The 24310-nt window shown below is 39.3% G+C and overlaps 1 protein-coding gene across 1 annotated transcript in view; it reads left to right on the top strand.

Annotated features, from left to right (window-relative positions):
- The window catches only part of LOC117452222 (transmembrane protein 132C), a 279729-nt gene that overhangs the window by 140302 nt on the left and 115117 nt on the right, over window positions 1-24310 (top strand). The window lies entirely within an intron of this gene.

Raw genomic sequence — 24310 nt, 5'->3', positions numbered from 1 at the left:
AAAGACTTATTTCACTCCAGGGTGATAGCAGGAGACCCCATCGTAATCACTCCGAGAGAATCTGGACAATCTGATGTATAGTTTCAAAATAAAAGACCTTGGAAGTCTCATATATGAGCTATTGTCCTTCCGTTTGTATCCAACAGTTAAAATGTTCAAATTAAATTGAACCAGAATTGTATCCCTGTTTTCTTTAACAGTGAAGACAATTGGATATGTTAGTGATATTTTGACCGCAAAAATCAAAATGTCCCTGGTTTTAATTTTGAAAATCTGGTCACCTTAACCTATCAGTCTCTCCATCCATTTCTTTCTCCAACCTTGTGTTGGAGTGACAGAAGTTCCTGCTTCCCTGTTACTCCTCACTGCCTTTTCCCCTCTCGGCTGATTAATGACTTCCCATTGCATGAAACTATTATAGCAGGACCCCAGCTCAATGAGCACCACTTAGCTAGCCGTTAGCCACGTCTAGCTTTGACTTATGGACAGCATCAGCATCAATGAACGAACCAGATGTGGCATTAAGGGAAATAAAACTGATGACACAACAGCTTTAAGCACTCTAATTAAGAGCTTTAGACAATTAAAAGTGAAGATATTTTTAAAACTTTGATGCTAATCTCTATGGTACAGGAGATGCTAAGATGCTAAGCCCCACCTTCCATTCTCCAAAGGCAGATAAAGTTTACTAACATTTCAATATGGTACGTTGCAATTGAAATCATAGTAATTTGGGGAAACAATGCTCCATGACTTCAGACAGAAGTAGACAAAGCAGACTTCCTTTTCTAGCCTGCAACTGTCTTATTTTCCACCCGACACTGGCATGAATTGTAGATAGCATATCAGGCTATGTTGGTTCCATGACTTGGTTGTACATGCTGTTTGACTTAGGTAGATAGGGTAGAAAGGCCATTTGAGTTGCATACAGTAACTGTGAACAATCTGAAAAACTAGATCTCAAATGAACGGACCTCAAGTTTCCTTAATTAGAAAATGTTGATTTGTTTTTAATGACTGAACATAGAATACAAGACATATTTCAAGTCCATGTTGTTTCCACATTACAACTTCAAGCTAAGAAGATGGATGTGTTCATACTGCTGGAGCACATTTCAGCATGCTGGTGAAAAACTGATGATTTTTGGGAAGTGCTAGCCATTCTAGTCTCAAGGTATAGAGGTTATATCCATGGCCTGTTGTTATCCATCAGCATGGAGGTGTTTGAGATGTGGAGATTGAGGTGATTCTAAACCGCTGCTTATTTCCCTGAGCTTTGGCATGTATCCAAAAGTTTTGTTGTCTTTTTTTTTTCTTGCCTGAAGGAAAAACTCATCAAAGTAACGTCAGATTAAACACTGAAAGTTATATTTTAGAAACCAGATTATGATATGGCTCTCACAAAGAAGTCTATAGGGATTCAGAGATGCAAACACACACTCTTTCACATTTAAATCAACTTACACACAAGCACACTCCTGCCGTCATCAATGGGATACTGTAAACAAAGAGGGGCCTTCATGCTCAGATTAAGATGCTAAAAGCACATATTTTACAAGTGTTACCATGTACACGTATGCACCAATTCACTGTACAGAAAGCTGAGGAACTAACACACACACACACACACACACACACACACACACACACACACACACACACACACACACACGGCGCACACACACACACACACACACCACACGGCACACACACACACACACACACACACACACACACACACACACACACACACACACACAGAGACAGCATACAGGCAAGATCATAGGCTTTATCAGCAATTGTGTGGGCGGAATGGCTAATTAAAAGAGCTGATCTGTATTAATCTCTAATTAGATATTACTGCTTGAGACATGAAACACTGAGTGTGTTTTTTAATGAATGAGAGGGCGGAAATGATTACTACCTCTGACAATTAATATTGTGAATTGATTCCTGTTACCTATTGTTCAGTAATATAATTCGATCCAACATTATACGCAGTGTTCAGTATAAGAGTATAATAGGGAATGTATCTTGAATAGATGCAGAAATTAGAAACAGTATGTGGCTTTTGTGTGTATGTGTGTGTTTTAAGTGTGTTATGCATGTGCTTATGGTTATGTATTGCATATACAAAGAACTTTGGTATATTTGTATGCATATATGTATGTAGGTTGACAGTTAGCTGAGTCCAACAAAGAAACCCATTGTTGATCATGGTGACTAAATGCATCATGTGTCCCAGAAGACCTCAATTATCATATCATTGCGCTGAAGATTGGCTCAAAGCTCTCTTTCAGCTCTCATTTGTTTCTTTATTCATCTAGTAATCATTCATTATTTGTGTATTTATCACTATATAACCATTTCGATGCCACTTAGCTGTAATTACACAGAACTGTCGTATTGTATTTTGCATCCCTTCTGCCGCTGTGTACCCGTGCTCTGAAATACAAAATATATTATGAGATGTTGTTATGCATCTGTGTGTCTCTTCTCCCTGTTAAAACGCTATTGAGGCGCCCTGGAGCAAGTATTGTTTTTTGTTGGACTTCATTTTTGATTATCATTTCAAGTTATTATTCATTTATGTCTCTTCTCACGCAGTTTTAGTGGACTTTTAATATGTAGTTATACAGTATAATCCTTCAGTGTGTTTTATTTATAGCAAATATATTGGCTTTTTTATTCATCTTCAATGTATTAATTCTGTTGCTTGTGAAGGCCCGACCTTGTTGAGTTTTCAGTGTTGTAACTGATATTGTTAGTCCTTTCCACTGCCTTCCGGGAGTTTTGTCTCACTTGTAAAATGAGTTTCTCCCTTCTTTCCACCCTGTTACACATTTTTTGTATTGCTTTACAGGTTGAATAAATTAAGCCTAAATAGAAGTGGAACAGGTTCGGGATGACCTTAGTTTTGTCTGGTGGTTTATATTAGAAAAATGCTTAATAGTTTATAGCGTGGCTGATGTTGCCAGAATGGGAGCAGTGCTCTATTTCATGATCATGATTAGAGCTATAGATTAACACTGCTAATGGGCCTCGTTCAATACCAGAACTGGGGTAATGCACTGTGCATGCTCCATACAGGGACATGCTATTTATCTGCTTTTGTGGGTGCGTGTGTGTGTGTCTAAATTATCTTTACGGAATATTCTGCTGTAGCCAAACAATGTAATTTCTAATTATGCACATGCCGTGGAATCAAATAAATCAGTTTCAGCTTGAGCAAGCCATTTGACACACTTTTCTGTGCAACTTGTAACATTTTAAAAAGGTGAAACTAGATATTTGTTGACTTCCCCTTGGTAATGGAACATAATCAAATGGCAACTTACCAGGAAAGCAGTGAAATTGGAGCATTTTTGTGGAGATGAGAGTTGTTTTTAATAGTTGAAAAGTGGACACTATTGAGGATGCACTCTGCTTTAATGTCTGAAAGGATGTGTGATCATTACCAATTAAGCTTTTCCCTTTGTTTAGGATTGCAAGCTAGGAATTTCATGTTGTAAGTTTTACATTTTTATAACATTGTGTTCCACTACATAGTGAATACATTCTTAAATGACGTGATGTTTAAAATTCTTTCATACAGTGTGCAAAAAACATCAACACTGCTCTCTTTTCAACATATTTTAATATGTTTAAAGCATAGCAGACTAAAGACTCCTAGCTAGTTAACACTAAAATAATTTAACCTCAATCGAAAAATTAAAGGAATAGTCTTTTATTCAAAGAGCTATCATATTCTTTTTTTAGGTAAAATAACAGATCAACCTAATCTGCTGTATTGCTACTAACACCTTTAATTTATGCCAATTTTTGTGCAACCAATATAGTAATAGCCTCTCCAGTACACTAACTGTTGAATATGTGCATGCTACAATCCTTAACCGCGGAGCACCTCACACACCAGGATCCCTTGGCTAACTCGGAATCCTAAATCCTACATTTAATTTAGACATTAATGTATTAAGGCAATCATGTGACACTCCCAGAATTAAATATATGAAGCATGTAGTCGATCCCCAAAAAGATGTTCTGCTTAAATAAAATACATTACAGTAGTTTAGCTCTCCTCACAAACACAAACAGGCAAACACACAAGCACACTATTTAAACATTAAGGGAACGTGAATTGTTAGTCACTTAAGCAAATACATGCAAACACTAAGTACCTCCACTAAAAGCACTTACAGTACACATACACAAACAGACATGTCACTGTAGTATGCAACACTGCACATGCCTCAACACATAGGTCACATATTTCATAAATGTTATGTAATCTTATTTGGTATTCAAACACAAACTGGGACATATCATGCAAAATGCACCTTTGTACATCTTTTATACATGAATATGTGTCCCCGGTGTGTCAGGGAACTCACTAAGTGTCAGAACACACAACCCTCTCTCTTTTCCTCCATACCCAGATCTCTAAAAACGGGGCTGCAACGGATCTGATACAGACTGATGCAGATTTGAAATTGTTCTGACGTCAGAAACGGGGAGCTCGGCCTATATGGGCAACTCTCCACCTATCAGGGGAATGAGAGGTTGCGTGGCATGGTAACAGCATGGTAACATGACGCTCGTGCCTCGCCCCCTCTTTTGTAGGGGGGCGTGGTCAGCTGCAACTCATTTGCCACAGAATCAGCCCTTGCAAAAACAGGGCTGGAATAAAGCAAATAGAGCGAAATGAGGCATGGCTAAAATGCATGATCTGTTTGGTATTTTGAAAAAAAAACTTCACAGACATGTTTTATATAGGCCCGACAATATATTCAAATACAGCATGATAGGTCCACTTTAATTAAATATACAATAACTCAAATCAACATTAAAGAAATACATTACATGGAGATACAGATGGAGATTTCAGTTCTGACACTGAAACACACACACACACACACACACACACACACACACACACACACACACACACACACACACACACACACACACACACACACACACACACACACACACACACACACACACACACACACACACAAAGACACACATACAGGTGCAAGGATTACGTTTTTAATGTTTGAACTTCTTTTTAATCCGCACGAGAAGGGGGTAGAATGCAGGGCGCAGGGTTAAGTGTTGTTTGGTTTGAGTCATTTGTAAAAACAAACTAAGTTAACAGAGAGCCTTTGTTTTGAGTGCTGGCATGGTCTCCCTGGGATACACATACTCATACACACACGCACACTCACAGCATAGACATGGGGCCAAGATGTCTGCAGTCTCTGTTGGCACACACGAGGATTAAAACACAGCAACAGGGAGGAATGATGGAACCAGAGAGGGAAATAGGGGAGGGGGGAGAGAAGAAGAAAGGGAGAGTATACATTGAGTGAGTCGGGACTGGGAAATAAAATAAGAAAAATTAGAGAGAAAGAGGCCCTGAGAGCACGACAGTGTTGCTCTTAGTGTTTGACCCTGGAGAGAGAAACATTGCATCCTATTCCATTTCCATTCATTGCAGAAAGCTTGTTTGTGAGAGTGGGGTCTAAATATTTATATGTTTTTGGTGTAAGCATGCAGAGACCATTTCTGTGTGTTCCTCTATAGGACACATGTTTCTCTGCCCCATCACTCCAAACAGGGCCCAAGAACATGGCCTATTTACTCCTGCAATCACACACACACACACACACACACACACACACACACACACACACACACACACACACACACACACACACACACACACACACACACACACACACACACACACACACACACACACACACACACACACACACACACACACACACACACACACACACACACACACACACTTTAACATAAAGGTAGAGGAAGTGGTATTTTCTTCTGCCTTCCATACCCCTTCTTCTTCTCTCCTATGTTTGATGCTAGAAACAGAATTTAGGGCAAACTTGTCTTTAAAGGTGTTCTCACACAATATGTTTTATTTGTTGTAAAGTGTATTGAAGCACCTCTCACAGCTTTCTCCTTCCCTACTTTGCATCCTAAGCATGTTTTGCTCACCTTCCCATTTCCCCACGTTTGACCCTTTTGATCTAGATTGCTTGCAGATTCACTTTTTCAGTTTTTTTAAAGCCTTCCTTCTTCAATTCCACTCAAGTATGTTTGGCCGGCAAAAGGTCAAGAACGCCGTTCGTTCTTTGTATATTTTGTTCTCTCACATCTTGACCCTGAAGAATAGTTTGGTCTCATTCAAACATTTTGTTCAGCCTCAAATGTATTTTGTTGCCGTTTCGGAGCATAGTTTGTGGATGAGTACTATAAAGATGTCTAAGTGAAGCAAGGACGACAATGTGGGTGTAGAAGAAGAAGAAGTACAAAGAGAGAAGACGTATAGGAAAAGGGGATCAGATTAGGGAATAAAGAAATAAGAAAAATAAAGAATTGTAAGCTGGAGGTGGACTGCAAAACAGGGTTGAAAACATAATAAGAGGAACAAATAGAAACCGGAAGAGAAGAACAGGGTGCAGAGTTCAGTGGAAAAACTGTGACTTTGTGACAAATTTGTTCATGCTGACTCTGCAAAACAACTGCCTTTGGTGAAAAAACCCTTCCTAAAATAAACCTGTCAACCTCCAAGAAAATACTTTTGGAATATACTTAAGAATACATTTGATTTAAGTCCTTGTAACTCTGGGATACATCAGCTAGTCCTAAAGGTGCTCCAAATATACCTCCTCTTGACTTTCGGCTATCATCCAATCAAGTAAGTTGACCATTTTCAGAAGGCACATGTTGAGAAATGACACCCTTTACAAAAGATAAGACGTTTGAGGAAGGACAATATAAACTGTCAATTACAGCAAAAAGGGACTTCAAGGCGGTTGGGATGGAGCGAGTTATGGTCGGATAAAGGCAGCATCTGTGTTCGTTAAATGTGGTTTGGTGAGCATTCATGTGCTCCAACACTCCATCATAACCTGGGCTGGCTAATTAGGCCTCACAGATATGGATGGGGTCTACGTGAACAGCCTCGCCTAGCATCATTCTGTCACTCACTAAAATGACCCTGGCCACCTGAGCACACTCAATCACCAGGCCAGACTCATATGCATACACAGATGTAAGTGTGAAAGCACACACACACACACACACACACACACACACACACACACACACACACACACACACACACACACACACACACACACACACACACACACACACACACACACACACACACACACACACACACACACACACACACACACGTACAATGACCCTTTTACATGCTGCATGTGTTGAGTGAGCTTTGTGAGATCACAGGGTTCTACCAGACTGTAAAGTAAACACTCAAGCATAGGTATACATCACATTTCATGCATGCACTCGTATCTAAAGGCACAAACATCCACACATACTTTTCTGAATGCTTTTGTAGGCCATGCTTTAAATAACCTTCCAATCCCATTGGCTTATTCCCCTTGCTATAACACCCATTCCTCCCTTGCTGCTTCCCCCGACCGTCACCCTCCCTTCTGTCTCCCTGTCCTTCTTCTCCTCACCGTCCATGCCCCTTTTTAAACCCCCCTGGGAGCCTGAGTAGCAGAATGTGTGGCTAATTAAGGCGACCTACGCAGACCCCGTGTGTTCGAGTCCCTCTCCATAGAGAAGTACAGTGTCATAGAGCGAGCAGCAGAGCCCATACTCACACTAACTATATGTCCCTAGTGTGGGTGAGTGTGTATTTGTTTGTGTGTGTGTCGGAGGAGAGGTATACGAACGTTGGAGATATCCCAGTCCCTGCCTGCATTTATTTTTCTCTCCTCTGTTTGCTCTCTTATTCCCATTCCTTCCCTCCCTGTGTCCCGCCAACCCTGTTTTACGGCATTTTGTGTTATAGTCACGACATTTAATCTATTGATTCGTGTTCACCACGATTTTCCCATTTTTTTTTCGTGTCACACAGAACAATTTTAAAAGCAATGTATTTCTATTGGTAGTATGTTTCGTGCCTGCAGCACGTCTTTTTCTCCGGTCGGGTCGTGGAAGACCGGAAGCTGTGGGGTTCATAAAAACATGTTCTTACTCAATATCAAGCCACGATTATTGTTTTCATTTTAAATCGTATAATGTCTGACTTTTTTGTCGTCTGTGAGGAAAATAAATGGGGCTCAGAGCCTCAGAATACTGAAATCTGTATTTTTAAATCTTTTTTCCTTCTAATTTGTTATTATTTTCTAAATAACACACTGTTATTTACTCACCAATAACACACAATTATCCTTGTTATTATTTATTTGTTTAATTCCATAATCTCAGGCTTTTTTGGCGTCCGTCACTAACTGAATTTCAAAATAAAAATAACCGGAAACAGACATAGGCCTATAAGGGACATTTCGAGCATCATTGCGATACACAGTCACTGAACTGATTACCCAAGATCCTCAGCTATGGTTTAAGCTCGCTGATTGGATGTTTTAGCCGCAATGCATGTAGGGATATGATGTTAATGCAATATGAAATCCGAAAAACATTTCTGAGTTTAGGATGGCTGAAGACACTACACTACCCATAATCCCCAGCTATCGTTTAGGACTACTGTCCCCGTGATTAATCTTCAAGCTCTGGGATTGGATGTTGGAGTGGCAGTGCGCCAAGGTTACACCGAGCGTCAAACAGCTGTTTGAAATGGAACGAAACCACGCCAGACTATCCAAAACTGGAATCGAACGCCCCCCCAGAACTACACATGCTGTATTGTGTTTCGCTCAATGTTCTATGGGACGTCTCTACTGAACGTTTTCGTTTTTTCCACAATTAGAAGTTGCCAGTATTAAACACATTGGTGTTATCAAATGTAAAACATATAATTAATAAATGGGTGAGAATCGCTTGTATCCATAATGCGCAGAATTAATATATACCCACATGACTGCTCATTGTTACTTTGTAATTCTACTCCACTACAATTCAGAGGTTAACCTGGTATTTTTACTCCACTACATTTATTTGAGTTACTTTGCAGATTCTGATTAATGATGTGAAATATAAACAACGCTTAAATCAGACTTTAGTTACTCCTGAGTAAAATTCAGGGAAGGTGATTGTCAAGTGCCAACAATCAGGAGAAATATTTGATAGTTGGTGCTTGAGAAGACTAAACATTTACCTGCAATTGACATGAAAGGAAACAAGTAATAAAGTATATTCATTACTCGTTATTCTCTACTAATAGTTAATTAAGGACTGTATAATGGCTATTTTGCACATCCCTTTCAAGATTTTCTAAGGTTTATTGACATATCATATACACAACTATGGTGTAGTTATGAAATGAATGAAAAACTTGGGTCATAGGTTCCTCAACAGCGCATTACAAGACATCTATCAATATGTGTGTATACCTCCACCATTAAACTGTCATATTCTGCACATTTCTTATTCTATTTACATACATAAGAGTATAATTCATATGTATAATATCAGTTAAAATAAGTGCTTCAACATAGTTAACATTGCAGGAAAGCAATATATTAGACGTTACGTACTTTGTCAGGCTTAATATTTATCTTTTGATACCCCCAAAGCTTTTTTCTTATTTAAAAGAAGACCTTAATCTAAAGTATTATTTAATGTTTAAATAAAGTTTAATTTGTGTTTCTGTTTTGCACCTCCTCCTATTAATATCTTTGTACATCCTGCACTAAACTGTTTTATTGTAGAGATCACTTATAGTATCTTCTTGATTTTTTATATTTTATATTTCTATCACAGACCTTCTACTTTCCCCCTATGAAAGTATGTACTCTTCATATATTTTTTTCATCAAACATAACACATAAAAACAATAGTTAAATAACGTGCTTTAACTACTAGGCGGTGCACACAAGGTACACACAGCCATAATAACTTTGTATTATTAGTGTAGGACACTTATGTATGTACAACATCTGAAGATGTGTAGTTGTATTCATGTTTTCACATAATTTTACAGCATATTATTTCAGACTCAGTATTTACATTCTTATATTCAAAGAAAATCAGTAATATCTTTAAAAACTACAAGTCCTTTTTTATCAGCTGTGCACCGTTATGGTGTAAATATAACCTATCTACGAATGTAAAAGTCAGCCGAATTAGTGTTGATACTGCAAGGAGACGTATTGTGTGAACAGAAATGTAAGATGTTGTTTAATTGTTGATATATTTATGATCCACGTCAAGTATTCAGTTTCGGCGGCATTTCTTCCAGTTTTTCCAAAGGTCTTCTCATCAGTGCTCCATAAATAAAGAACTACGGCAGATCTGTAATATTTAATGCAGCCGAACCGTGTATTACAATGCCGTTATGTGATGACTTTCAAAGAGAAAAGCAAGCACTCTCGGAATAAAGTATTATTTTCTTTTTAAAAAAAAGTTTTTCGGATTTGATATGGCATGAACACCATATCCCTACATGCATTGCGGCTAAAACATCCAATCAGCGAGCTTAAACCATAGCTGAGGATCTTGGGTAATCAGTTGAGTGGCTGTGTATCGCAATGATGCTACGTCTGTTTCCGGTTATTTTTATTTTGAAATTCAGTTCCTGACGGACGCCAAAAAAAGCCAGAGATTATGGAATTAAACAAATAAATAAAAACAAGGATAATTGTGTGTTATTGGTGAGTAAATAACAGTGTGTTATTTTGAAAAGAATAACAAATTACAGGGAATAAAAGATTTAAAAAAATACAGATTTCAGTATTCTGAGGCTCTGAGCCCCATTTAGTTTCCTCACAGATGATAAAAAAAGTCCGACATTATATGATTTAAAATAAAAACAATAATCGTGGCTTGACATTGAGTAAGATCATGTTTTTATGAACCACACATCTTCCGGTCTTTCAAGACCCGAACGGACAAAAAGACGTGCTGCAGGCACGTAACATACTACCAATAGAAATACATTCCTTTTAAAATCGTTCTGTGTGACACGAAAAAAAGGGGGACATCGTGTTGGTGAACACGAATCAATAGATTAAATGTCGTGACTATAACACGAAATGCCGTGAGACTGGGTTGGTCCCGCATGTCCTCCCTCTTTCTCAAATTTAACAACTTGTCCTCTTTTCGCTCTCTACCCCAGACCTCTCTTTCGTTTCCCTCCCTTTTCCAACCGGCTTCATTCTTTCATTCTATCCTCTTGCCTTCGCCCTCCTACCCTCCTTAGGCGACGGGAACCCCTGGGTTTCTGCTGTTTAATTAATTATTTTCATCGTGTAAATCAAAAACTTAGCTTGTGTCCTTGACTCGAGAGCTCAAACACACAAACAAACTGAGGGGCCTCAGTCTCCCAGGAGGAGGCTAAAAGGATCCGCAGACAGAAGAAGAGAAAAGGAAAAGGGATACAAAGTTGCTTTACTGCGTTTGTATGTGGGGCAGAGGTTTGTCTTACAGGGGGGCAGGGTTGGACGATGTGCAGTATTCTTTATTTTGGGCTTTGAAAGTGCAGTGAATCCTAATTTGAATGACCAACTTTTATACGGACAATACAAAAATACTTAGAGAAGATTTTTGGAAGCAAGACACTTTTAAATCATGCATCCTTCATATAAAACCAAAACGCCAGACAAGAAAGTCAATTCTGGAATTACATTTTCTGAGATCACAGCCAAGAAAATGCCAATACAGCAATAATCTCAGTGAAGGAGCTCATGGATTCTAGGGACTCCAGTGACCTCTTTGACACCCCATTAATAACCTTGTCCGTCTGATAAAACTGAGCACATAAAGACAGAGAAAAGTGGTAAAAAAGAAACCCTGATGTGCAGCAAACTCAGGCTAAGGGGAGATCTGCCACACGCTGTTTGAATCCCAACTTTGTAAAAACCATGCTGAGAGAAGAGGAGGGCAACGAAATGAGGGATGGATCGACACCTTTGCTTTGACTGAATGTTTTCTACTTTAATAGCAAGCTTATAGAGCAGAGGAGAGGAGAGGGGGGGTGTGGTGGGAAGGAGGGGGATGGATAAACCGAATGTGGAGAAAACGATTTTACGTCATTTTCTTTCATGGCTTTGGTGAATGCCTGTATTTTTAGCAGTGAGCAGGAGGAGGGGGAGATGGTGACAGAGGGAGTGTGGAGAAAAAAGGGAGAGGGGCATCAGTTGGCTTTGCAAGCTAGACAGAAAGGGAAAAGAAGGATGAGGAGACAAAGGCAGGGTAAGATGGGGATCGGATCTTAGTTAAGAGAGTTGGGAGATTAGACAATGTTCTTTCTGTTAAGGCTCCTCTGTCTTCCAACTCTATGATAGAGATAAGGAGACACGGAGGGAGTGTGCAAAGTTAAGAGTCAATGCATTGTGGTTTGTTTAATCCTTGTGTGGTGTTCATATTTTTGTTATTCAGCAAGTGTTTATGGGTCTGGTGGACCCGCTGCCTTTTTGGGTTTCAATTCAACACAATCAAACTATTTAATGTTAAAATACTCAACAGATGTTTACTTAATCTCATTTAAATCAATATAAACATCTTACATGGTTAATAGTTGCCTTTTTACATTTGTTGGCCACATTAATGAATTAAAGTGCTACTTGTTTTTTTGCCCGCTGACCGGCTGCCGGTCCTGTGGCTTGTCTTTTTTTTGTAACTAGCTGCTCAATCTCATCCTCTTCTTCAAAGTCACTGTCAGACTCAGAATTCTCAGAAATGTGACCCTCACATTCTGAAACCTCCTCCTCTACATCATCATCAAACGTGGGTTTGCTATCCTGGCTCCAAAATGGTGGAATGAGCTCCCCATTGAAATCAGGACCGCAGAAAGCTTACACACCTTCCGGCGCAGACTGAAAACTCATCTCTTTCGACTCCACTTCGAGCGATAGAATGACTAACAAAGAACTGCTAACAGAGCACTTATATACTAATAAAGGACTGGCTTATCTATAGCCAGTTGAGCAGCACTTGAAACGATTGGCTCTTTGAAACCTGATGTTCTTATATGATTCTGTTTTCCTCAAGGTTGTGTCTTCCTGGTCGAATGTACTTATTGTAAGTCGCTTTGGATAAAAGCGTCAGCTAAATGCAATGTAATGTAATGTAATCATCATCATCATCATCATCATCATCATCATCATCATCATCATCATCATCATCATCATCATCATCATCATCATCATCAAATGATGATGATGATCTCTTCCAAAATAATTTGCAAGGCCCTCTGAGCAGAGAATCTTTTGGCCATCTTGATCAGTTGTGAAAAGGACCCAAACTTAATTTATTGTGTCCCGCCACACACACACACGCACACGCACACGCACACGCACAGACGGCCAAGACCGGTACACAGGACCTACAATTTCCATACTTGTATGCAATGTAAATGTGTAGGGGGGGTACAGTGGGTGGTCATTGAAAATGTGTTCTGACATATGTTCTTCACAGAAAATAAGCCAAGGCCATGGAGTGTGAGTTTAAAAAAATAATTGATGATATAATTTTTCTTTAGACAAATAATGAAAATGGGTCCCACAGACCCGAACACCATACAAGGGTTAAGGCTGGTGATACCTTTGAGAGCTAGGAACGGAAAGGGAATGATGCAAGATCAGCTTCAAGGTCTCGTCTAAAAATGATATCATATTCATTTCATCTCATGTCTCCAGGAGCCTTGCCAATCAAATGCCATCACAGCGTGGTGGCATCATGTCCCCTGGGTTTTCTGTTGACAAAGATTCCATGTTTCTGGTCGTGGCGTCGTTCATTCACGGCATTAATGACCCAGTTCTTCTTTGATTTTTTCCAATTAAACTTCTGTTGCTACTGCCTAAAAAAAATCTCATCACTTCCTGTGTGCCAGTTTATGTCTCTCTGCAAAAAGTTATCCAAGGATAAATGGCTTTGTTACTTTCAGCCTGGCAAACAAGATGTACACCTATTTCGCTAGCCAAAAATACCAATAGGGACGGCTGAGTCCAGTCTTGGCAATGAATCTTCATTTTAATATGTTCTGCCTCAGCCATGGCAATTAGGCAGTACTTTATCTGAGTTATATAAAGTTTAGATTTCAGCAAGTGCGGGTCCAAGAGGTATAGTGCGTTTCCTTAATTGAAATGAACCAAAAAACTACAAACGGATGCATTCAGTCACTTGTCTCATGACATGCGACAGCTAATACTACAGTCTCTCGCAACAATTGTTGATCTAAAAGCTATGCTACATACATCCAGCAAAAAGAAATAGCATGAGAATAATAACAAAATACTGTGACTTTATTCTCATGATATTATGACCTTTTAAACAAATGTTATGCCTTTTATCTTTTTTTAAATAAGAGAACATCAGCGAACATCTTGCTGATATACATGAGCTTTTAAAGTGCCGTGGTTTATCAATAATAACATTGATTAATGCATCCTGACTGAGAATGTTTGCAAGATCCCCATAAAGAGATATCTTCCACAAACAAAGACACAAAAGGCATTTACTCAAAATTGGTGCATCAAAAATAATCATTTCATTTATTTCATTTGTGTTTCCTTAAAGAGGTGCACTTTAGCAAGTTCCTATCACCTGTGTTGACAGGGCAATACAGTATTGAACTTAATGTTCTTAACAACATAATAGGAGGTGAGTGAATGTTATAAATACGAAACAAAGATGCTTCACTGTTCCCTCTTCTCTCTCCTTTAGTTTACGACACACAGCTACAAACGCTCTGCAATGGGAAGGAGATATAATTGTGTCTTATTTAGACACGTTCATAGATTTGTTTACAAGTGCTTAGCTGTCTTTCTCCAAAGCAATGTTTGCTAAACGTATTATATCTTCTTAAAATATATATATATATATATGTCCTTCATGACATTATGCATTAAGGGCAATTTAAAACAGATAGTAAATCAATAAGGGCTCCTTTTTTTCTTACTCATATCTGGCTTCAATTCACTTTACGCAGCTCAGATTTCTCCCATTTTGGGATTGGAGCCAATTACGTTCTGTGCCCTGAGACCTGGAGCTTTAACCTTCAGTCTGTTGCTGCTCTGTCTTATTTCACACACAAGTTGACATATTATCCAACATCAAGTGTTTGACAATGGAAAAAACAATAATACTTTTCCACATACAGTAGGTTTGTTTGTGCTTTCTGGTGTGACAGTGAAAACTTCCTTCCAATCTCACCGTCAGTAATTGGTTCTCTTGTCAAAAAAAGGTTAAAATGTGTTTCATAGCTGACAACAGCACCTGTCGTCCCATCTGATGCTTCCCTGTCTCTCTTGTGTCTCTTACTACCCCCTTCATCTCCCCATCCCTCATTCTTTCTCTCCCTCTCAATTCCTTTACCCCTTCTGGTTTATCCCTGCTCAGTTCCTGTGTTTGAACAGTTTTTTCTTTTTGTTTATCTGTGGCTGATTCTACCTCTCCCTCTCTCTCATTTCCGTTTCAATTTCTTAACAAGCTGCTTCCTGTCTGTCTGCCACAGCTGTTGATTACCTAATTACCTTGCCTTTCGCAAACACATATCAGCACACAAATACACACTTTATCCACCTCCCTTTCACACAAACACACATATGTGCACAGGAGAAAGACAGCTAGGTCTAGAGCTATTGTTTTAAATCAATCATAAGTATTTTTTGTGGAAAAGAAGATTGAGTGTGTTTGTGTGTGTGTCAGGTTCAGCACATTCACACTCAGTAATAGAACATTGGTTCCTTACAAAACGTAATTATGAAGCTAGGAAATGTAGCAAAGCCATGGCATGCTGACTGCAATTATTTATTATGATTGGGTTTGGTCAGAAGAACAAATATGTGTTTCAAAAAGTACATTTCCAAGTAGCTCTTAACTCGCTGTATCTGCAATTGCTCAAATCTGCATAATAATGCTAAGGCAACAAAGTGATTCATCCTCTAACGCAGTGTTCTTTTTTTACCTTGTTATAAATTGTTAAAGTTCTGATCTGTCTTCAAAACCCAGAGCAGCCTCTGGGTCCGTTTCTTTATTTCCCTGATCAGAGAGAATTGTTTTATGGTTTAATTTATTTGCATGAAACTTGAATTGCAAAGTCTGAAAAAAGAAGATGTGCAATCTGTCCAGGTGAGGCATAAAACTCCCAATCGATGCTTCTAAGATATCTGGACCCTAGAGGAAAGGTATAAGAAAACAACCAAGCACATAACATCAAACTAAACACAAGGGAGAATGGACAAACAACATAATCCATAAATAACACACGACAACGTTAAAGTAAATGGCCTAAAGCCGGAAAGTGATTGTGTTATAGGAATAGGAAAGATGGGTTTGTTTTAGTACCAATGTACACTTAAAGGGACATAAAGGAATAGTGTGTGTTGCACTAGTTTCCGTGTGTGTGTGTGTGTGTGTGTGTGTGTGTGTGTGTGTGTGTGTGTGTGTGTGTGTGTGTGTGTGTGTGTGTGTGTGTGTGTGTGTGTGTGTGTGTGTGTGTGTGTGTGTGTGTGTGTGTGTTTGTGTTGTCTTACTTGCATTTCCCCTGTTTACGAATATTGGTTCGAACTGGAACAATATGTAATACTTAAGAGATTGTTTTTCAGATTGTTGACAACAAGTAACATCCATGTCCATCCCTGTGTCTCTCTGTCTTCCCCTCACTTTGTTCTTGCTTCCGTTTTTCGATTTCTTTCTCCATCCCCTATGTAATTAAATTCAAATGTGATTTTTTTGTCATGAGATAAAGTACAGAGAAAGAAAAAGCAACAAATATGAGATGAAATAGGTCACATATTAGGTCAAATGACAGCTCTGTCCTATTTCACCCTTGCACACCCTCCCTCTCTAACACTATTGACTTTTCAACCTCTTCCTCTCGCTTCTTACTGCCTCATTTTAGCATCGGTGGAAACCTCTATCTCTCTCTATCCTCTCTCTGTGATTAACGGTTCTGATTATGTGTGCCAGAATACCCATTAGCTTGGACACATGCAAAGGCCTCTGCCCTCCTTTCCATTACACACGGACACTCTCTCTTTCCATAACACACACACAAACACACACAAACAATTTGAGTTTCCACTCACAAACAATCCACCATTTACACATTCTTTGTAACACACAGAGGCACTAATACTCCTGAGACTAATTATCAGTCAGGTGTGTCATCTTATAGTTATTTGGGCCAGCGAGGTGCTAACAAGCTTTTCTCTTTTGCTTTTCTCTACTTTGCCATCTGTCTGCCTTTTTTCCTTCTCTGCTCACTTCTGTCACACTTTTTTCCCTCACCTTCTCTCCATGTCTCCCTCTCTATGTCTTCCTCCCTCTCTTCCCGACACTGCTGAGGCAGAGTTTTACAGGTTGTGTTCAGTGTCAGATCCAATGAAAAACTGCCAGAGACAAGGTGGTGAGAAAGAAGGGCTGTGCTGCATTAAAATCAGACTGAAGCAAAGGTGTGGTTTAGTATCAGTCGGCTGCTGCAAGTTTTATTCAGGGGAAATGGTCTCAGTAGTCTTGTAGTAATCTCAGTGATGTAGTGGCAAACAAAACGGTGCACGGACTCTGACCTCCGGTTGTTGACAAATAACCACCAATGTAAACAAAACGTTAACTGAATTCTTAAAAAGCAAAACACATTGCAAGCTTTCCCCAACCCAAGGCTTTAATCCCGATCACAGTGATGGGCAGTATAAAGAGTGAGAGGCGTGTTGTTGTTGCTAGGCAGCCACGTACTTGTCTTTCGATCTCTTGTTGTTGTTTGTGATAACTATCTCTGATATGCATCAATGGTGGCTATCTTAGCAGAGTTACATCTGACAAGGATCTTTATAGGCACAACACTGATACTGTTAGGCCTGGCACGATATTCGTAGCTGTCATGCAAAGAAAGAGTGTATACTTTATTGGGAATGAAGGAAAATCAACAAAAGACCCCTACACAATATTGCGAGATATATCTGGTGTCTATATAGTATACAGGATTAACCCTGCAAAGGGAAACTTTTTTATGTTCTTGAAAATGTGTTGGCACAATGAAACTAATTGAAGAAATTGATTTGAAATGTAATGGGGTTAGCTGAGCCTGCCACACTTCACAGGCCCATACAGTACCTGCTGCATTAATTGTTTTAATTAATGAATAACCATGAAATGTTTTACATTTTAATCAACTTCATATTAGCTTGGTAAAGAAACACATTACAAATTAATCGGGTAAATTAACACTTAATATTCAAAGACGAACATAATGTTATCATTGACTCTCAACTGAAAACACCATGAAGGGTTTGGATTCAAAGACACAGACAATACCTAAATAGAACAAAAGCATGGTAGCAACCTTCGTTCAAGATATAACCCCGCCCTAAAGCATATGCTCCGTTATTGTCTATTTAACTCTAAATTGGAGCATTAATTACAAAATTAGAATCATATTTATTGAAAAATACTTGCAACTAGCAATTGAGACTATAATGTTTAGTGAGGTCATACATCTAGTGAGAAGTAGGTCATTTGCTCATAGACATCTACAATGTTACTTATTTTTGCTAGACAATTCGAGAGCACCGTCTGTATGTCTATCCCTCATCCAAACTGCTAAATATACTATTAAACAAACGCTGATATCTCACAAAGACTTGTATTTTTAATATTGGCCAATTATTTGATATATTCAGCACATCTTCTATGCAGCAGCTAGCTGTACAGCTCTGCATACATACTAGCTCATATTAAACCTGATGTAGCATGTTTGTAAGTTTTAGTTGTCACTTTTAGGATAAATATAACCAACCAGGGAATTTGTAGGTCTCGGTAATGTCCCCTTCAGTGACCTATGTGTCTATGTGTATTAATTAGTGCTTTCAAAATTATCGTGTTAACGGCGGTAATTAATTTTTTGAATTATGAATAATGTTAAAATATTTAACGCATTTAACGCATGTGCAGAATGGCCCGCCCCATACGTGCCACCAGTGGCAGCGCCAGGGTATGGCTGGGGTAGGCTACACCCATACCAAGAAATGGCTTAGCCCCACCATGAAAAATGATGTTAAAGTAAGCAAAATAAAGTCTGCCAACTCGCGCGGAGTAAATTGCACAGACAGCAGTTAGTGAGATTGATTTCAGTAGCCACTTGTCTGGAAATACTGAAGACCAGAAACGGTTTTGAAAAAACTTTTGTCACGTAGTGATCGTCTTCTCAATAGAACATCTTTGATAATGTCTTCTGGCCAATCAGAATCAAGATAACGGCGTGGTGTTGTTGCAGGAAGTCCCGACGGAGAATACTTTTGCTGTAGTACAGGGGTGCACATAACTGGTACGCAGGTTATGTGCGTAATCTGAAATGCGTACCGTCACTTGTGTCCCAAAGCGCATTTGCGTACCGACTACTTGTGAAGCTTTTCCAGAAGGCGGTTAGATCACCGGACGACAGAGTCGGTCTCCTTGTGCACAGACAGGGCTGCTGTTAACATCGGTCTGTACAACGGAATTGTGCCAAAACTACGCCAACCGGCTGCGGAGGGAGACTCCCACCCTTCACTGGAGAACTGCGCTAAAACAGCTGATCACAACGTTCACACTCTGTGGTCACGAAGTACTCCACTAGCCCCCCCCCCCCCTCTGTCGACTTTCCTGAAGTACTCCCCCGTTGATAGAAATCAACACGTAATGAATTAAGACCCCACGGTTTGATGATTGATAGGTGTGTGGGCTATCTTTCATTTTGACACACAGAACAATGTTATAATAAACATAGATACTGTATGTGGATATATCCGCCTTCTTTCATTTATCTTTCCATTCCCACAACAATATACATACATAAATGGCATATTTTGGACATAGTTCGAATGATGATTAATCATGATTAATAAATGTTTAAGCTGTGATTAATCTGATTAAAAATTGTAATCGTTTGACAGCCCTAGTATTAATGCATTTGTATAACTTGAATTAGCTGGCAGGGGGCCCGAGTGTACCCAAAACTTTGATGCCTCAGGCTAAACATTCCTTCCGCTCTGATTAGTACATTAGCATGTCCCAACAAATGGCCAGGGACATTAGCAAGAGAGCTAACAAAAAAAGCATCGACCAGGGCATGTGGTGACATATGTTGCTGGTTTAATGTACATCGATGCTCTCCTAAATAGTGGTAAGTGGCTGGTAATGTGTTTTTAGAGCATGGTGGGGGGGTAGAAAGCGAGGAACATGAGAGAAAGTAAAACAGGATTTCCGTTAGACTTTGGCTTTAGGCAAGGGGAGCGTGTCTGGAAAGAGGACGGGGGGTTGCCATTTAGCTAATTAACTTAAAGGGGACCTATCATGCAACATGCACTTTTGTACGTCTTTTATACATGAATATGTGTCCCTGGTGTGTCAGGGAACTCACCAAGTGTCAGAAAACACAACCCTCTCTCTTTTCCTCGAGCGAAATGAGGCATGGCTAAAATGCATGATCTGTTACAGACATGTTTTATATAGGTATGGCCCTACAATATATTATTCAAATATTGCATGATAGGTCCACTTTAATGTACTTGACATTATTAAAAACAATACAGATATACTGAATACACACTCCTTATTTATGATTTTCTCCATTTCAACTCATTTTTAATAGCTTCGATTCAATTCTTTGCTTTGCCTTTTCCTGAAAGTTTCCTTGTCTTTGAAAATAACCTTGCTGAAGTTCGTCTTCTTGGAGATAAAACAAATTATACAAAATAATGCAGAGTGCAGACAGAAGTAAAACAATGGTGTTGCTGCTATTTTTCTGACACGGTTCAAAGCCTTCGTGATGATAGGGGATTTACGTTGATGCTTGTAATCTGACACGCTGATGTGTTGGGTTGCGATGCCCTCGAGCAAGGCACATGCCCTGGATTAATCACATGTGACCCTCAAAGAGAATCACTAAATCTCTCTCTTTATTTTGTTCCCGTCCATCAGTACTGTCACTGTACGCACACACGCACACACACACGCACACGCACACACTTATGCACAAGCACGCACTTGTTCCACCTTTGTACTTTGGATTTAAAGGTTCATGGAAGATTTATCCTCCTACATTTTCTCTGTCTCTGTCTCACACACACAGAGACACACTCTTGTTCAACCTTTGTAATCTGTATTTATAAGTCCATGGGAGATTAATTCTCCGACTTTTTTCTGTCACATACACCAGTGCTTCTTTTTAACTTCCCTCTCCCTTTCTTTGCCGCCTGTCTATGTTTTCAAGCACAAGTACCCACTTAGATGATAATAAATCCAGTATGCGCCAAAGGATTGCCAAATACCTCGTGTGCTATATAATACTGATAAGTCTCGCTGTCTATAGTTTTATCTATTTTTATCATAATGGTTGATCAATAAAATACGTTTTTCATGCTGATTTTCTGTCCCATTGATCCAAAAAGTTGTTGAAAAACTAATTGTAGGTGAATCTTGAATTTTCTGTGGTGTTACTTTCATTTCTAAAGCTATGTTTTTCTGCCCTAAAATTAATAGTGCATTTGCCAAAATGACACAAAAACCTCTGATATATATTTTATTTAATCTACTATACAGTATATGAAATTCACTCTGGGAGGAAAATGTTTTCACAACGTCTGCAGCCTGCCAATCTCCTTATACAGTGGAAATGCTAAAATGCTGTGGAAAAGTACCAGCATTCAGCACTGCATCACAGAGTGCTGAGGGGCCGAAACAATGCTGCAAGAACAAATGTAAGGCCCTTGTTCCTCCTGTTTAAATTAATGCTAAGTTCTTAAAAATATCCCATGGGTTCCTGGAAAGGTTCCTGCAGTGGAACGGGGCCAGGACACAAACACCCACAAACACATTTGTAAAGCAGGCACACAGACATAAAGATCAGGTACAGGATTCAAGTGTATGTATGGCATCCACATGTCTATCACTCTCCCTCTTCTTCTGTCTTGTTCACATTCTGTATCTGCAAACCTCTGTCTGAATCCCTTCTCTCCCTCTCTCCCTCTCAACCTCTTATTAACACCTTCTTGCTTTCTCCCTACAACCAAGTCCCTGTTTCTCTCCTTCACCATCTCTTCTTGGCTCTCATCTCTCTCATTTCTTACACACTCATACAGATTTGCAAAGAGCTCTCTGTTCCTTCTCCTAATTTTCTCTTCTTCCCCCCCGCTCCTGCTGCCCCCGCACTGTGCTCTCCTTACTCTCGCGTCTCTCTCGCTGTCTGCCCTCATTTTTCATCAGTAACTAATGGTGCTGGACTCACCACTTAGGCTCAGCAGAAGTGTGTGTGTGACATTTGTTTCTAGTTTTTTTTATAACGAATTATGCTTTTCCGGTCACTAAGCTTCATTATTTCAAGGCTACTGGAACCAACTTCGACAAAACAGTACTCTCACCCTGTGAACAACGTCCAAATACGACAACGAACTCACAAAGACTAACAGAAAACATAGAACCTAAATACACCCAGGACCAATCAAACAAACAAGAGACCGGTGAGGAGGGAGGAGAAAACACAGGGGCACCAGGTGAACACAATCAGACACACCAGGGAAACTAACGACAGGAGGGAAAACACAAGGAAAAGGACCAGACAATATACCAAGAGGAACACATGACAGGGAGAACAGCAACACACCCAAAACAAGACATACAACATTTGACATAACACAATAATCATAACAGTTATTTATTTTTTATTGTGAACAAAATCAGTTGAAAAAATATCCAATTGCTTTACAAATTGGCCAATCATGAAGTTTAAAGATGCTGATCCTGTGACTTGAAGGTTGCTGGTTCCAATCCTGGATTAGAGGATTAACCAAGACATTCAAGACAAGTAGAAATAGAAAAATTGTCAATATGCAAGGCACTTTGCTGCAGACTATTGTTTTTCCTAGAGTTCATACTGCACATGTGCATAAGAAAGTTGGGGTCTATGCAGATGCTTGCTCATTTAACAATAGCTGAATAAAACAAAGTTTTGCTCTTCACTACTAATTCTTCGGAAGTCAGGAGGAAGTGAGGTATTGATGGATAATAATCTAATTCCAAGATGCATTTCCTCTTAGTGTGTGTGTGTGTGTGTGTGTGTGTGTGTGTGTGTGTGTGTGTGTGTGTGTGTGTGTGTGTGTGTGTGTGTGTGTGTGTGTGTGTGTGTGTGTGTGTGTGTGTGTGTGTGTGTGTGTGTGTGTGTGTGTGTGTGTGTGTGCACCATTGATCTAAGGAAGCAGCTCCTATAAATTCAATCAGTCCTATCCATTCTCTGGCTGTTGACTTTTAGCTGCCCTGCTCCAACCTTGAGAAACACGGCTACTTTTATGGAGATAGGCCATTCATTTTCCTCTCTTCTTTTCTCTCTGAATTCCTCTCCGTCCTTCTTTTTCACATTGACTTTTCATTCTCTGCTTACTCTGTGTGTCTTTGATTTGTTATTTGCTTTTCTCCATCAATAGTTGCAGTTGTTGGAGCACACCACCATGTGGTAGCTTGCAATTCCCGAACTACAACAATGTCTTTATTCTCCTTCAAGCTCAATGACAAAAAGAGACACCAATGCCTATTGCTATATTGCATTCAAAAACAGCACGCTTTCATAAGTCATCTTGAGTCATTGTACAACACATAAAAAGCAATACGTTCCCAAGGAATTAAAAAGACAAACACATAGTACGCTGGAGCAGGAAATCACATATATCGCAATTAAAAGGAAGAAACATTTAAAAAACTTGGGAAACAACAGTGCCCTACAGAAGTGGTTCTCAACTCATTTGTAGAGTTCTTACAAAGCAACATCTTTTATCGATAGTTCATATCATATATATATATCAAAAGCAGAACTGATACACTGTACAATTAACTAAAATATCGAGAACACTGACTGTGTAAAATGAGTTAATTGTGTGCAGATCGTTGTATTTCCTGAAAATATTGTGTCAGAGATCAGTTGTTTTGGTTCTCTTAGGAACTTTTAGTACAATTCTCTCTCTGTATTATGAACACACGTACATAACAGGCCTTTTTTCTGACTTATTCAGTGTTCTCTTCCCTCAGACGCTTGGCCATTGTTCTCAAAATGGTAGGTCAAATGTTTGGTAGTGTGAATGTAATGTTTGACTGATTATATTCTTTGGGAAGTTCATCTTTATGCATCTACAGTCCTGGTTTTGACATTTAAACATTGCCAAGGGAAACATGGCCAAGCACACTTGTTCTTCTGAGCACCACCCTGCAGGATATGTACGCACTTAGACATTCACACACATATGAGCTGCTTGTGCAACCAGTCAGCAACTGTTGGATATTTAGTCTTTGGGCATTTTGATCTTTGTTTAAGGGCAATGCAATAGCACTGTGGATGAACGATGAATTATAGTGGATGACAAGAAAT

This window comes from Pseudochaenichthys georgianus, chromosome 9, assembly GCF_902827115.2.
Source record: "Pseudochaenichthys georgianus chromosome 9, fPseGeo1.2, whole genome shotgun sequence".
Lineage (NCBI taxonomy): Eukaryota > Metazoa > Chordata > Actinopteri > Perciformes > Channichthyidae > Pseudochaenichthys > Pseudochaenichthys georgianus.
This window is presented reverse-complemented; position numbering and strand designations above follow the sequence as displayed.